The sequence below is a fragment of the Fukomys damarensis genome, unplaced genomic scaffold (assembly GCF_012274545.1).
Source record: "Fukomys damarensis isolate Sample0158 unplaced genomic scaffold, DMR_v1.0_HiC HiC_scaffold_7, whole genome shotgun sequence".
Taxonomy (NCBI): domain Eukaryota; kingdom Metazoa; phylum Chordata; class Mammalia; order Rodentia; family Bathyergidae; genus Fukomys; species Fukomys damarensis.
This window is the reverse complement of record NW_022900919.1, coordinates 29,315,620-29,329,337: the sequence shown is the minus strand read 5'-3', so window position 1 is coordinate 29,329,337 and position 13,718 is coordinate 29,315,620.

Genomic DNA, 13,718 nt, shown 5'->3' with positions numbered 1-13,718 from the left:
GGTACCAGAGATCGAACTTGGGACCTTGTGCTTATGAGGCAGGCAGTGGAACCAGTGAGACAAATCTCTGGCCTAAAAATTTCTCTTAAGAGACTTTTTTAGCCAGATGTTATGTAGAAGTGTGTTTTAAAATATCTAAATATTTTTTACTTCCTAGCTCTCTTTCAATTGTGAATTTCTAGTTATCCAACATGGGCTGAGTGTATCCACTGTGTGATTTCCGTTCTTTTCAATTTGTTAATTATGCTTTGTGATCTGGCTTGGTTAATGCTCCATGTGAACTCGACAAGAATGTGTATTCTGCTGCTGTTGGATGAAATCATCTGTAAATGTCAGTTATCTGAGTTGATTGATGGTGCTGTTTAGTTCAGCTCTACTAACTGATAACAACTTACTGGGTCTGTAAATTTCCGGTTGAGGGGTACTGAAGTCTCCAACTGTAATAGTGGGTTGATGTATTTCTCTTCGTAGGTTTTTTTGCTTTTTGGGGGGTACTGGGCATTGAACTTGGGTCCTTGCGCTTACGAGGCAGGCACCAGAACCACTGAGCTAAATCACCAGCCCTCTGTGTAGTTTTAACAGAGTTGCCTCATATATTTCAACACTGTTGTTAGGCAAAAAGATAGGGTTGTGATTTCTTAGATAATTAACCCCCTTACCAATGAATACTTCTCTTTATGCCCAGTAATTTTCCTTGCTGTAAAATGTTTTGTCCAGGGCAGGGGATTTAGCTCAGTGGTGCGTCAGCCTGCCTTGTGAGCACAAGGTCCCAAATTCAATCCCTAGTACAAAAAAAAAAGCAAAAAAATATGTTGTGTCCGTCTGTAATCCCACCTGAAACAGGAGGATCATTGCGAGTTCAGGCCCAGCCTGGACTACCTACTGAATTCAAGGCCAACCTGAACTGCTTAGTGACACCCCATCACAAAAAAAAAAAAAAAAAAAAAAAAAAAAAAAAAAAAAAAAGAAAGAAATCAAGAAAACAAAAATCTATTTTTGGGCTGGGGATTTAGCTCAGTGGTGCTGTCACCTGCCTTGAAAGTGCAAGGTCCTGAGTTCAATCCCCAGTACAATATAAATAAATAAATAAATCTATTTTATCTAAAATTAATGTAGCTGTTCTGCTTTCTTTTGATTAGTGTCCGGGTTAGTGTGGTGTAGTTCACTCCATCCCTTTACTCTTAATATGTTTGTGTCCTTGCATTTAAAATGGGTTTCTTAAAAAAATAAAGTGGGTTTCTTGTAGATATCCTATAGTTGTGTCATTTATTTTTATTCGCCCTGTCATTCTCTTTTAATTTTTGTGTTTACATCATTCATACTTAAAGTAATAATTGATATAATTCGATTAATATCTACCATATTGGCAACTGTTTCCTATTCATTGCCCTTATTTTTTTAAATTTAATTTTTTTTTTTGATACAGGGTGTCACTATGTAATCAAGACTGGCCTGGAACTCACTATGTAGCCCAGGCTGGTCTCAAATTCACAGCGATCCTCCTGCCTCAGCCTCCCGAGTGCTGGGATTACAGGCATGAGCCACCAGGCCCCGCTCATTGCCCTTATTTTTTGTCTTCTCTTTTTCTGCCTTCTGTAGTTTTAATTGAACATTTTATGATTCCATTTTTTTTCTCATGTTAATAAACAAATTTTGCAAATATTTTTAGTGGCTCCCCTTGAGTTTACATTTAAACTAGTCTAAATCAAGCCACCAGGCCTGGCTCATTGCCCTTATTTTTTGTCTTCTCTTTTTCTGCCTTCTGTAGTTTTAATTGAACATTTTATGATTCCATTTTTTTTCTCATGTTAATAAACAAATTTTGCAAATATTTTTAGTGGCTCCCCTTGAGTTTACATTTAAACTAGTCTAAATCCACTTTCAAATAACAATATACTACTACTTCTACTATAGGTATTTTATAGCATCCTTTGTAATATTCTTATTCTTTACTTTTAAATGTTAATTCCTATATTTTTCACCTATGTATATATTTCTTCCCTGCACATAGTGTACTTTAAAAGAAAAAATACATACTACTGATTTTTTCACTCGATACCTTGACAACATGAGATAATTTCAAATAAGATTATTCATTCTTTTGAATATTTCTTGTTTCTACTATATAAAAACAGAATAGACAGCTGGGCATGGTGACACATGCCTGTAATCCCAGGACTCAGGAGGCTGAGGCAGGAGGATTGCTGTTTGAGACCGGGCTGGTCTACATAGTGAGTTCCAGGTCAGTCTCAACTACATAGTGAGACCCTGTCTCAAAGAAAAAAAAAAAAAAAGAATAGAGAAGACAGATGAGTAACATATAGGTACTAAAGCTTAAATTCTCATATATCAAGGGCAACTTTGGCTCTGAGCCTGATGTATAATTAGTTAAGTGATCTCATTGTGCTATGTTAATATTTTTGAGTGCCTATAAAAATGCTTAATTAAAAACATTAAAGTAATTATGTTACTTATCCCTTAGTTTCTCTTTCTATATAATGACTCTTAGGGCAGAACGTCTTGCTCGGGGCATGATAAAAGATAAAAGGGAGAAAATAGTGCAAGATATAAAGCATCTAAATAAAGCACATTATGCTGAGTACAGTAAGTCAGGTACGGAAAGACAAGTCCTGTGACCTCACCTACGTGGAATGTGAGAAAGTCAAGCAGAAAAGCAGAGTAGCCTGGTGGGAGCTGAGGCTGCCAGTGGGGGAAATGGAGAGATACGGGTTGAAGGGCACAAAGTTTCAGTTAGGATGAATCATTTCCACAGATCTGCTGTATAGCCTGGTGACCACGGTAAATGAAAATGCATTTCATACTCGGATAAGAGAGAGCAGATCTCAAACTCTTCAGCACTCGTCCACGCACACACACTAAGTATGTGCAGTGGCGGATATGCTCATTAGCCCTGATTTGATCATTTTGTGGTGTATACATCTGTCGAACACCATGTTACACACCATGAAAATATATAATTATTGTGTTGATTTTATCTTGAAAATTTTGGAGTAAAATTAAAGAGCACAGGTGAATTATTGGGTTCCAAACTTAGTTTTTAATTATTTTTTGAGACAGAGGCTTGCCAGTACAGCCCAGGCTGCCTTGAATTCAAAGCAGGCCTCCTGCCTCAGGCTCCCCAGTGCTGGGATTACAGATGAGTGCCACCACGCCCGGCTCACACTTAAAATTTAAGTTTTTATTCCCAGGTTAGAATCGTCCTGGGGGAAGCAGCAAGACACAATGAAGAGAGTGATGTTCATACTCAGGCTTGAGCCCTGTCTCCAGCCTGTGGAGAGGCTCTGCGCCGGTGGTCTCCTCTGCCAGCTGTGTGGAGGCTCCCTGGACGCTGGCAGCAGGGCACTGCCGGGAGTGGGAATCTGGCGTCCAGGGCCTCCCAGTGGGCAGATCTCACGGACGGGCCCGAGCAGAGGCACCAGACGCCAGTCATGAGGAGCACGGCTTGTGGCACTGGTTAGAAAAGAGAAGGGCGTTGTGCTAGAGTGAGAAGTGCATATTGCATCTCTGCTCCCGGCCCCTGCTCCTGCAGAGTTCCTGAGGCTCCCTCACCGGCAGAGGCGGCACGGGGAGAATTCTCTGCTCTAATGCACGGTCTTTGTCCCGGTTCCTGACACAGCTCCCGAGACCTTTGCCGTTCTGGGAGTGATAACATCGGCTACGGGCTCCAGAATCCCTGGACATTCCTGGGAGATAGCAGCAGCTTTTGTTCTGCTGAGGTGACTCTGGGGGCTCCCTGGCCTCTGGATGCGGGTGATGCGGGCTGTTGTCAGGGAGCCAGCCATGTGTTTGGAGGGTTGGCCTTTCCATGCTTCCTTCCCCTCTTTTCGTTCGTGTGTGTGTGTGTGTGTGTGTGTGTGTGTGTGTGTGTGTTCTGGTTTTTGGTTCTTTGAGACAGGATCTCACTATGCAGTTTAGAGTGGCCTTGAACTCATATAGCCCATGCTGAACTTGGGGCCAACCTCCTGCCTCAGCCTCCCCAGTGCACCACCACACCCAGCTCACTCTCTCCCTCCCTCCCTGACAACCTTCCTTCCTGTCAGTGTGTAGGTGACAGCATTGTGTTGTGTCACACTTGAGCCCAAGGTAAACAGGCAGAAAGGAGACAATTATGAAAGAAGTTGCGTGCTTGCCCCTCTCTTGGAAGGGCATGGTAAGAAGTGAGGAGGGCTGTTACACAGGGGTGGGCAGGGTCCACACTGAGCAAAATGAGAGGGAGCAATTCTCACCTTGAGAGGTGTATAAATAAATAGTATGAGGAACCTCAGCAGATGGCAGCCGTATGTCTTCAGGAAGGTGACATCCTCTGATTTGCAGAAAGATGCTGTTTGGGCTGCTAGGAAAGCCAGCCCCACCTCTGCCGCTGCCATGATGGGAGGCTGGTGTGAAACACAAGAGCAGTGACCCACAATCCCACCACCCGGAAGTTAGCACAGCCCCCAGCCAGTGGCTACGGCCACAGCCCTGGGACCCAGTCCTGAGCCAGTGCCACATAATCAAGCTGTGAGGCTTCAGTCGCAGGGACAGGCAGAGCAGAAGGCATCTGTGCTCTGGCGCCCTGGAGGACTCTTGTCGACTCCTTATATGAAAAGGTTTTCTTAAGGGAACCTCTATCCTTGCGGACAAATTCTATGTTAATATTGTAAAACTGACCCCAGGGAAGAGATGCTACTCCATCCATCACATGTAAACTTCTGTGTGTGTGCGTGCGTGCACGTGTGTGTGTGAGTTTATTACCTGCACCATCTCAGAAACTGTAAGCTCCTGAGAAGGCAAAAGTCCTGTCTTGTTACTGCCAGATCCTAGAACAATGCCAGGTACATAGCAGCTGCTCCATAAGCACCTTTTGGCTGATCAGACACATTTTTCAGCACCGCTTTTTCGTATTTCTTAGTGAACCCAGGGCCTTTGCCCTGAGCTATATCCCCATCCCCCTTGATCCTTATTCCTTTTAGCTTTTGACAGGGTGTTGCTAAGTCTCTAAATTGCCTAGATGGGCTCCAACTGGGTATCCTTCTGCCTCAGCCTCCCAAACAGGCGGGGTCACCATAGGTGGCCACCACATCGATCTACGTTTTCAGCCTTTTAAACTGTGACTTGAAAAATGGGAACGAAAGGGAATGAGGGCTATCGTGACAACCACGTTGCTTAGCACGGTGACAATTTATGGAACAATCACTGTGTGTTCTGATGACTTAAACACAGGGACTCGTGAATTCTCACATGACCTGCGGAACCTGTCACAGGCTAGGAAATGTCCGCTACGGAGCCCAGTTCCGACTCTGTGCGGTCTCCAAAGAGGCCCTACAGCCGCCCCATTCTCCTGTTCCCTGAGGTCCTTATGTGCTGACAGATCAAGCAAACTAAGGTCACACTGTCGTCCTTTCAAGACGATGTCTGTCCATTTACCTCATTCAACAGCTGTTTTCTCGATCACCACATTTCGCTGAGCAGTTATGCAGAGGTCTTCGCCGAGCAGTGTCCCCTGAGTGCTACATGGGGTCTCTAAGGCCCACACCTGGTCAGCAAGTGGACTCCACCAAGTTGCCACGCAGCAAATGATTTCAGCTGCTATTTTAAAAATGCTCATCCCATAGAAGCTTTGATGGGGAAAAAAGCTGTGTTTTGCTAGTGCTATAAAATATGGCACATAGCGTACCCCCCCAAACACCGAGTAAAGTGGGCGGTGGGGGTGCTCACCTGTAATTCCAACATTCTGGGAGGCTGAGGCAGGAGGATCGCAGGTTTGAGCTCGGTCTGGACAACTTAGCAACTCGGTGAGGCCCTGTCTCAAAATATAAAACACAGAAGGGCTGGGGACATAGCTCAGTGTGAAGGCCCTGGTTCAATTTCCTGCACCAAAACCAAACCTAACCCCTCCTGAGTGAATGACTGAATGCTTGCTCTTAGCACTCTGGGACAGTATGTGCCCCACCCACAAGAGAATGGCTTTCTTCACTCATCTGCATTTTATTTTAAGCAGCGTATTACTATGGAATACTAATAGTGTCTTTACCTGTCTTCTTCAGTGTTATCTATAGTTACACTACATCATAAGTTTCTTTCTTTCTTTTTCTCTCATTGGGTTTATTGGTACTTTTTAGTTATATTCATCATTGGGCTCTTGTACCTTTATGTGACCGGTCTTGGTTCTCATTTTTTCCCCATACCCTTGCCTTCCCTTCACTCCCTCCTCCCTTCCCTATTTACAAAATAGATCAAAAGTCTCGATCTCACAAATACTTGGAGAAGTGCAGAGGCCGCCCATCCTCCAGGAGGTCATAGCCACCGTCCAGGGACAGCTAGATTGGACCAGGAGCCTGGGCTCCAAGAGGGAGCGCTGGGACTCGGGCGGCCCCTGCTGGCGAGGGCCGGAAGTGGCCCGGAGGAACAAGGCGTTCCCTGGAGGATCTCTGGTCAAAGGTCGGGGAACCTCAGGTGAAAGGTCAGAGAACCGCCTTCCATAGGGAGAGGGCTCTAGAAACACTGCAGGTGGGGAAGCCTGACTTTTCTGCAGTCACAACAGCCGGTTAAACCTGGAAGGGTGAGAAGTCGGATTCCTGACCTGTGCCTTCCGGCAACTGGGGTAGATGGGGGTGGGGGATGGAACTGAGCGGCTCAAGGTCCTGAGTTCAATTCCCAGTCCCGAAAAAAGAAGAAAAGAAGAAAAAATTAGCAATGAGATCTGAACCCTAATTCCAGTCTCTTCTGCCTTTATGAAAATTAGCAGTTAACCATAAATCTGTTGTGCCTGTTTCTTATGCTTGATACCCTCGGCTTCACAACTATATTGGGTACCAGGCACATGTTCAGTGTATTTCAAAATTCATTGCTTTTGGATTCCAGAGGCTCTGCTGGCGTGGGTTTCCTTAAAAGCTGAAGAGATTGTCTCTGCCCAGACGCTTTTTCATAGGTCTCATAGTTTGAAGGCCCTACCTTCAGGCCCCAGTATTGAGGATCAAACCCAGGACTTTGCATTTAAATGCTAGGCAAACTCTCTACCACTGAGCTGCATTTCTTTTTGTATTTTGTTTTGAGACAGGTTGGCTTTGAACTTGCAGTCCTCCTGCCTCAGCCTCCCAAGTAACTGAGATTACAGGCATGTGCCAACACCACTGCCTGCCCGGGGTTTTGAACCTACCAAACAGAACACACATTGGAGTAAAAATACATTTTCTCATTTAAAAAAGTACAGACACATCTACCATTATGCTACGTTACTGATATCAAGTGAAATTAAAAGTTTAAAATAGTAATAGTGCCAGGAGTGGTGGTGCATGCCTGGCATCTCAGCACTAGGGAGGCTGAGGCAGGAGGATCACCACAAGTACAAGGCCAGCCTGGACTACACAGTGTGAGTTCATGACTAGCCTGAATTATAGAGTGAGACCCCGTCTCAAAATAAAAATATCAAAAAAGCTAAAATAGTAACTGTTACGTGGTAAACATGTTAGAAATGTTGGCCATTATAATTACATGATAAGCACAATGGGTGGGTCAGTCTGCACGGGTAACAGGATACCTGGAGGCCCATAACCCTAGGCTGGGTGCCAACTGGAAGCCGTCCATTTCCCATGGTGGGTGGGGGACACGTTCTTCCTGTGTAGAATGGTCACTGTTTTTCTGAGACATGATTTCACTGTGTAGCTCAGGTTGACCTTGAACTTGCAGCAATCTCCTGCCTCAGCTTCCTGAGGGCTGGAACGACAGGTGTGCATCACTCTCCCCAGGTTCCCTCCTGCCACTCTTGGCCCCAGGTTCCCTCCTCCAAACTCTCAGGGTTCTCTGCATCTCCGAACAGCTCTGTGACACCATGACCAATGGTCACCTCTTACTGTCAACCAAGTACTGTGCTTTCTCCTCTTTAAGTAGCAACCTACTGGAGTGTCTCATACAGCAACAGAGGGAGCATTGGCATTGGAAATCAGAACTCAGAACTAGTAAGAATCACACATGGACGCATGGTCTGAAAGCATCTCCCAGAGACGGTCCAAGGCACCAGGGAAAACCCAGTAACTAACAGTGCAAGGCGGAAATTGGGCACCACCCAATGTGATGTGCCTGGGAGGGATCCAACTCCGTTTCCATAAGGATGAACTAGGGTTGCAAAACCTGAACGTAATCGTGTGGAGACCTCACACAGACGCCCCCCAGAAATGTCCAAATATACTCCAGATTGTCACAAAAGACAAAACCAAAACAAAGCACAGAAATATTTCATATTGTAGGGACACGACAACTGACCGCAGTCCTGGTCTGGACGGGACCTGTGCTCACAGAAGGAAAGGCTGGGACACATTACCAGGTTGGTTATCAAACTGGAACGTGGATGGGAGGGTATAGGGAAGTATTACATCAAGGTCAATGCACTGCACCCGAAATATGTTTTTAATATAAAAATCACCTGCTGCGCGGCATGTTTCTTGAAACAGGGATAAGCCGCCTCACTGCCAGGAACAGGCGAAGGATGGTGCTGTGTGAGGAGCCGCAGGAAGATGAGCCTGGCAGACGGAGGCGGGCAGTGAGAAGGGTGGGCATGGATCCCCCTGACAGGTCCTGAGCGCTCTCCACACCAGTGCTCAACCGCTTCCCAAGCAGTACCACGATATCAGGGTTTTCTACTCCTTTCCTTCTTTCTTTCCTCTGCTTTTCTAACTTGGGTTGAAGACTTTATTTTACCTTTAAAATTTTTCTTTCAATAACAAGATCATTTAACAGTGAATCTGCTATGGTTAAAAATCTGGTTTTCTTATGTAGTGCTCTTGTTTCTTCTGTTCCTAATGTAAAACAAACAAAAACAGGCCAGAGCTTAAAAGGTTGAGTTTCTTACATGCACCCCTAAGATAGTTTCTTGGCTGGGGATTTAGCTCAGTAGTTCCATCACCTGACTCAGCACAAGGTCCTGAGTTCGAGCCCCGATACCAAAACAAAACAAAAGTTTCTTGAATTATTAGTTGAGATGTTTTAAGATGTTAGAAAATAGTGTTTCATTGTGGTGTGCTCATTAAGGATTGAAAGCTCATACTCTGAATGGGTCAAATGAGTCCACAGAATTGTTATCAGATTGGCTAAAAGAGGCTTCGCTTTCCAGAGGTCAGGAAAAATTCTAGAGTTACAGCCAGAACCTTCGAGGGTCATTCAGAGTTCATGGATCTTAACATGCATAGCCGAAGGAAGACAACACTGTTTTATTATCTTCCAAACAAGGGTGCTAGGGAGGGAAAAGTCCCCCTTTCCTGCTTCTTCTTTTGGTCTCTTTCCTAAAATGATGAGGTGACCACACAAATAAAAGCTCACATTATCAATTCCCAGCTCCACACTCCTATATGGATTTCAGTGCTGTTCTCCCAGGATTTTTTGTGTCTATTAGAGTCAGCTCACTTTCCTTTTTTTTTGAGACAGGGTCTCACTGTGTAGTTGAGACTGACCTGGAACTCACTATGTAGGCCAGTTTGGTCTCGAACTCACAGCAACCCTCCTGCCTCAGCCTCCATAGTGCTGGGATTACAGGTGTGCACCACCACACCTGGCCTCACTTTCCTTTTGACACAGGATTATCTATGGTTAGAACTACTGAGTTCATGGACACCCTATGAACAATATACATGGCAGCATCACTTAGGAACAAGGACAAAAAATAACTATCATTTGTAAGGAATCCTTAACCAACTATTTATTAGACCAAATCAACTCTTCTAAAAGAAAAGTAAACAAAACAAAACGAAAAAAAGAAAATACAAAGCTTCTAGGGCTGGGGATTTAGCTCAGTGGTTCAACCACCTGCCTTGCAAGCGCAAGGACCCAAGTTTGATCTCCAGTACCAAAAAAAATAAAATTAAATAGTTGAGTTTCTCCTACCTCCTATCTTGTTCTTGAACTTTGCTAGTCAGAAGCAAGTACCCAAATAGCACCAGACAGGACAGCTAGCTCACAGGTGCCACCTTGATGGGCCCACGTCTACCCCAAATCAGTTCCTTGTGAGCATTTTTGCAGCACACGACTTAAAGCTTCTCTGTTCTGTTTGTGCAGCAGACATGGGTTGTGGGTACCTTGGTTGTCATAAGGGACAGGTTTCAAATGGATCTTGTAGGGCCTGGGGAGCAGCTCTGTGTGGGAGCAGGTGGTTGGCTTGCATCAGGCCCAGGGTTCAATCCCTATCACCTAAAGCAAAGCAAAACAAAAGCATCCTACTACATCCACACGCTCAAAACTAGGACAGAAGGAGAGAAACGTGAACCCCAAACAGTGGGAACTACAGCTCCAACTCCTCTGGGGAGGTCTGTACTTCAACAGTACACTGATGAAAGCGGATTAGTGTATCCCTGCTGGCTTGTGCCACCGGAGGTTCAGAGCCGCCTGGCAGGGAGACCTACGATCTACGGTTCCGTCATGAACATGAGAAGTTATCTGAGCTCTCTCCAAGGTCTGTGGACGCATCAAACTAAGAAATGACATAACCACTGTTCAGGGACAGGATCCTTTTCTCATATATCTTTAACATTTCTAATCTATTAATTTCATTTTACCTCAAACGTGGTTGAAGCCTATTTTTATTGAGTGAAGCAGACGCACAAATTAACATTTTTAATGGATGAACCTCATTACAGTTTTTGTAGAATACCTTAATAAAAGATACCTCATTGGTATTCCAGAGAAAGGGTGACAAATCCAACTCCCTAAAAAAGTTCCTTATGGCTGGGGATTTAGCTCAGTGGTGCTGCTGTCTGCTTCATAAGCGCAAGGACTCAAGTTCAATCACCGGCACCAAAAGAATAAAAATAAATTTTAAAAAGTTTTTAAAAGTTCCTTATACATTTATGGCCTTACTGACTCTGAAAAATGAGTTGCCTATGTGAGGATTAGTCCCAGAATTAGGGTGGTCAGAAAAATAAATAAGATTTGTGATTTAAAGTAGTTACCAAGTGAATTTGCTTTGCTAGCCATGAATAACTGGTACCAGACTGTTATTCCCACCACAAATAACAAGAGAAAGTAGGAGGTCAGGCATTGGACGACAGGTGGCATAAAACTGTGATCCTGGAGCAATCGGAAACTCATAAGGTGAGTTTCACACTTTCGGGCCATGATATGGGACAGTGGGGCCAGAAATATGGTCCCACTGATGTGAGGAGGCAGAGCACTTGAGGACAGTGAAGCAGATGAGATCTGAGGAGCAGATCAAGGAAGCTACCATGTGGAGGGGACAGGGCTCGCTTGTCCTTGGCTGAAGGTGGGCTTTGCTTGAGCAGGTCAAACTATGCAGTGATGAGCAGAAAACAGCCATTCTGGGGCACAGTGAAGAATAAATAGGGGACTGGAAGGGCAAGTAAAAATTAAGATGAGTATAATCATGATGTTCTGCAAATATGGACTAATAAAAATAGAAAAGAATTGCCGGGGATTTGGTTCAGTGGTTCTGCTGCCTGCCTTGCAAGCACAAGGTCCTGAGTTCAATCCTCACACCAAACAAAACAAAACAAATAAAAAGAATAGAAATACTGGAGTTTGAGCTGGGTTGGCTCAACCAGATTTAAGAGATCTTATTAATACTTCAGTCACTCAGCTGAGAAACCAGTGAATGTCAAAGGACTAAGACCACACTTGTAGTAAGGTCTTCTCTAGAGACACTAATAGAAACTAAAGAGTTAACAGTATCTGCAGGGGTCAAAGAACGTACAGTTGGAGTCCTGGTGATTTCGAGGACTTGGTAAATACCTCAGACTTTTGAAATCTACCCTGACAAAGCATAAAATGAAGCCTACACAAGTTCAAAATAACAACCAGTAATTAAACTGCCTACAACAACTTCACATAAGAATATAAAAGAATTACTGGGTGTGGTGGTGCACGCTTGTAATCCCAGCACTCGGGAGGCTGAGGCAAGAGGATTGCTGTGAATTCGAGACCAGCCTGGGCTACATAGTGAGTTCCAGGTCAGTCTCAACTACACAGTGAGACCCTGTCTCAAAAAAAAAAGAATATGAAAGAATTTATGAATGTATTCAGTAAAAATTTAAAATATACCAGACATGCAAAACAAACAAACACCCTCCCTGCAAGGCGGGAGGAAAGTGCAACCTGACAAAGTTAAACCCTGGGAGGCTAAACCTAGATTCTAAATTTTGCTTCTCCTAGCTACAGATAGGAACAACCTTTTCTATTCTGAGTCCCTGTTCAGATGTCTTCTTAACCATTGGGATGAGTCCCACACTAAGACCAATCCAAGAGAACATTTTATATCCTTTAGTAACAAATGGCCTATGTATCTACTTGGGGAAAACGAGACATGGCCATCCCTTAGCAGCCTGAAATATAATGCCATCCATATTTCAACTATATTTCTGCTGTAAGGAGCAAGACAAATGGTCAGAGGTGCCTTACATTCAGGCCTTTATGGGCTTCTACCAGAGGGCTGATCTGTACGCTGGAGTCATCCAGGAGCTGATGCTGCAGAGGGCTCCCTCCCGTCAGCCCCTCCTTTTCACAGAAAACCTCCTCACCAGCCTGCTCAGTCAGTACCCTCAGGAGACGAAGGCCATCTCCTGAGTCTGGGTCTCCTTACCATAGGGCCTTAAGACTCAGAGAACTCAGCACCTAAACCTACCTTCCCTCATCAGATCTTCGGCTAATGAGTTCCTGTTATCCCAGGGTCAAAGAACAAAAAAAGTTTAATAAACAGTGTCCTTGAAAAGAAGCAAATGTTAACAAATTTATCAATGCCTTAATTGTGGAGGAGAAGTTATTTTCCAAATGTCAAACTCCAGTGGGCCATGACTGGGCCCACACAGTGTCGTCTCTCTTTAACCTGCTCTTGAACACCCAGTAGGAGAGTATAACCAAAGATATATAAAAGTAATATTATTATAGGCTAAACATAAGAGGGTCTCCATTCACTGCCCCTGCTGATAGTTTCTAGTTACACCTATAGAGAGGTCTAGGAGCTAGCTAAATACAAGTGCTATTTCAATCCTTTAAGAACAGCAGCTGAGAGCCAGGCATGGTGGCGCAAGCCTGTGATCCCAGCACTCGGGAGGCTGAGGCAGGAGGATCACTGTAAATTCAAAACCAGCCTGGGCTGGTGAGTTCCATGTCAGTCTCAACCACATAGTGAGACTGTCTCAACAAACAAACAAAGAGCAGCACCTGATGTGGCTCCTTGTAGTCAGGATTTGCAAGGAATAGATTTAACATAGGACCCATAATTTATAGGATTATAATATACACCTCAAAAGTCAAATGTAGAGGAGTACACACACAAGAGACATGATGGAGCCAGCCGAGGGCCTGGATCCCACGGCAATGGGATCTAAGCCTTAGATTCCAAGGCAATGTCCCGCATGAGTCCAGCCAGAGGACTAGAGCCCATGACAAGGTCTTATTCAAGTCTGTATGGAGGATCAGCATCGGGAAGGCCCAAAGGAAGCTAGAAAGCCTGCGCCAGCAGGGTGAAAGATTTGTGCCACCATTCTGAGAGCTGTAGGCTGGAGTCAGGAACTGATGCTCAAGGCGAAGATCAGGGCTTACCTGGTGAGAACAGCAGCCATTCCCTGTCGCGAGCCGGCGACGCAGAGCACTGTCCAGCAGTGCCTCAAACCTGAAAGAGCAGCAGGGTGGAGATGGGGCAGAGAGAAAAGAAGGACGCCAAGACAAGAGTCTGATCAAGGCGACGTTTATTGCCGGCAAGCACCGGCCTTTTAAAG